The sequence below is a fragment of the Ailuropoda melanoleuca genome, unplaced genomic scaffold (assembly GCF_002007445.2).
Source record: "Ailuropoda melanoleuca isolate Jingjing unplaced genomic scaffold, ASM200744v2 unplaced-scaffold72819, whole genome shotgun sequence".
Lineage (NCBI taxonomy): Eukaryota > Metazoa > Chordata > Mammalia > Carnivora > Ursidae > Ailuropoda > Ailuropoda melanoleuca.
The window spans coordinates 1-3,256 of NW_023248080.1; the positions used below are offsets into that span (position 1 = coordinate 1).

Here is a 3,256-nt window from a genome sequence, read left to right on the forward strand (position 1 = left end):
GGGCGCCCCCTGGCGGGGCGCGGGCGGCAGCCGTTCCCGCTGGGCTGCTCGCGCCTTGCCGGCCGCTGTTACGCAATGGAAATTGCGAAAGCCCCGCCCGCCCTCCGAGCCCTCTAGGGGTGAGTGCGGCGCCTCTGGCGGATTTTTTGTCGTCTTTCCTTACCTTCAAGCACGAATCTTTCTACGGCTGTCTTTTCTAAAGGATAAGTGGGATTTTTCTCTCCATCATGTGAAAACTGTCCAAACGATACGAACGTTTTGCAAATCCTTAAAGTATAACAACTTATTTCCAATTTCGGTACGTCCTTGAAGCGGGGCTTTCGACTTCAGAAAGTTAAAATGTCACTTCTTAATTTCAGAAAATTTTGCTGATCAAGATTTGGTAATTATGAAGAGTTCTTGCTCATCTAGTTCTTGATCTGGCTCATTTTACAGTTGAGGATACTGAAGCCCAGGGAAGTTCACTTGTCTATGTAGCTTTTTCCCAGTATGTAGGTTTCCTGAATGATTTCTACCAAAATGTCCTTGTTTTTATTGTTAGTGTGAGTTTAGACTGATACAGATACATTTGGAAGTAATTTACAGGTTTTGGAAGGACACTTGTAGGATTGACTTACTATCTGAATTTAGCATTGGTAACGGAAAACGACCTGTAAAACGAGAACCAAATACGCTGGAAGCCACCTTGCAGTGAGCAAGACTGGGTTTGGCTTCAGCTGTGCAACTTGGAGCATTTTAGCTTACTAACATTGATCCCCTTTTAGGTGAGTATTGGCCTTGCAGTTTGGATTCGCAGGAAAAATTGTATGTTGCTGCTAGTAAGGTAAAACCATCAAGTGCCCCAGACCAGAACTTGAAACCAGACTCAGAAGATGGCATACAATCAGAGTCCAGACTTTGAGAGGTTACAAAGGATGTTCAATGGAGAGGACTTGGAGAAGTTTTCTTGGGAAGGTGTCCAGGGAATAGAAATTTTGGGGGAAGATACATGCTTAAGTACTGGAAAGCGGCCCTGGGAATTGGTATTGTGGGTCATTCTAGGCTTTGCAGAAGCTCTACTTTGTAGCAGGGGCATGAACAGGCGTTTCATCTGTATCACCCAGAGGTGGTTTTTTAGTTTTAAATTCTGTATTAACGGTTGTTTTCTTTCCAGACTGCAAAATTCAAAATGGGGCTCAAGGTATTCGTTTCATCTACACCAGAGAAGGCAGACCGAGTGGCGAGGCTTTTGTTGAACTTGAATCAGAAGATGAAGTCAAATTGGCCCTGAAAAAAGACAGAGAAACTATGGGACACAGATATGTTGAAGGTTTGATTTATGTTGCCCTAGTAACAGTAAATAAAATATCAAACACGTAGAGCTCTATCTTACCCCTTCTGAATTTTAGGTATTTGACCGCATGGAAATGGTCATCTAAGGGAGTTTATGGCAGCTCTTCCTAGATTATCTAAAGACCCAGGAAGTCTGAACTTTGTTCTCTAACTTTCCAAAATTGACTAATTCTAAGCACCTCTTTCAGTATTCAAGTCAAACAACGTTGAAATGGATTGGGTGTTGAAGCATACTGGTCCAAATAGTCCTGACACGGCCAATGATGGCTTTGTACGGCTTAGAGGACTCCCCTTTGGATGTAGCAAGGAAGAAATTGTTCAGTTCTTCTCAGGTATGTAGTTGGTTTGATGCTGAGCAGTGAGTTCTGGCTAGCTTCTGGCAACACGTGATTTAATAGACCTTAAAGTCCAGTAGCTTAGATACTTAAACAGGTGTGAGTATATACAGATGAATTAAATGTTTTCTTCTTCCTGGAGACCTTCAAATAATTTAAGCCCATCTTAAAGGTGGAAATCAAGTACTTCCAAAATGCTAACTTTGCCTATATTTAGTGTTGTAGTTCAGAGTAGATCTTTGAGGATTGTCCTCAACAGCTTAACTACTTTCCTCACAATGCTGTTCAGCAAAGTACTTCAAGTTAAAGGTAAGATCTCTTAACGTTAGATTAGTATCAGGTTGTTGTAATTTATGGCAAGTGCCTATGTCTTAAGACACATTTGGGTCATGGGCCCAGAAATGTCTTTAATGGTATAATTCTCTTTGTGAAAAAAAACTTTTATGGAAGCAACTGGTTGTTTTAGCCAGGGAATTACATAAACTTACTAGAAGTCTAATGTAGAAGTAGTTTGAATGTAGTTTCAGTCTCTGAAATACAGAAAGTGTTTTGAAATTGTTCTGGGCCTAAAGTATTTGAATGTTTTTATGCTGAAGAGCTGATAAAATTGCATGTTTAGCAGAATGTTAGATCATATTTTAAATAACTATTTTAATATTCATGATGTGATAAGTGGAATTAAGAACAAGAAATCCTTTCATGGTTCAGGGTAGTATGTATTAAAATCTTGACTTAGTTATGTGTCAAATCCTAATATTTTGCCAGAATTTTTGAAATCAAGTCTGTTTTGATTGTTTTTGTCTAAATTGGTGAGAATTGAATGCTATCTGTCAACGTTAAATATGAACATAATTTCATATCTTCTAGGAAAGTGCTTTAAGCCCTTTTTGTAAGCTTGGGAATGTATCCACGGAAAGGATTTTTCATAGACGGAATTTCCCGAAGTGAATCACACTACTGTTAGAGCATAAGAGTGCATGATTGTGTTGTGTAGCTCAGTTGTTTGTGGAAAAGTTTAGATTGTATGTTTGTCAATTATATGACTTAAGCAATGTTTCAATTTGTATATAAAATGTTTAAATGTGTAATTTTTTTTAAAAGTTGAAGTTCCGCTAACTTAAAACATTGAAATATAAAATGAGGTAAAAGGTGTTTAAGTTTAGTAACTTGTTGTATTTAATGCTTGAAACTTTATTAAATTCTTGTGTAATTCTCAACATTTATTTGCATAGATTAGAGTGTTAATTGTTGAATTCTTAATGCATCCTGTGTTCAAGTGTTTTGTTTTTTGTTTTTTTTTTTAACATACTATGCCATGGGGTGTGTTAAGAATTGAGTTATACTTTGTAATAATGGAACTTCATATTATTACAATGCATATGTAAAGAGTACTTGTTGAAAGCAATACCATTCACCTAAAGTTAAAATTCTGGTTTATTTAAAGCTATAAGAAGAATCATTTCTGGGCTTGTGATGTTAATATTGCCCCCCTACTGGGGTTATTTGTCCTTGGGTTGAAGGGTTGGAAATCGTGCCAAATGGGATAACATTGCCGGTGGACTTCCAGGGGAGGAGTACGGGGGAGGCCT

General features: G+C 38.2%; 1 long non-coding RNA gene across 1 annotated transcript; it reads left to right on the forward strand.

The window, feature by feature from the left end:
- The first annotated feature begins 10 nt into the window (after positions 1 to 10).
- LOC117800578 lies at positions 11 to 3,256 on the forward strand. The gene is made up of 3 exons (XR_004623115.1): positions 11 to 1,309; positions 1,521 to 1,664; positions 3,188 to 3,256. It is a non-coding gene; the product is annotated as an uncharacterized LOC117800578 (long non-coding RNA).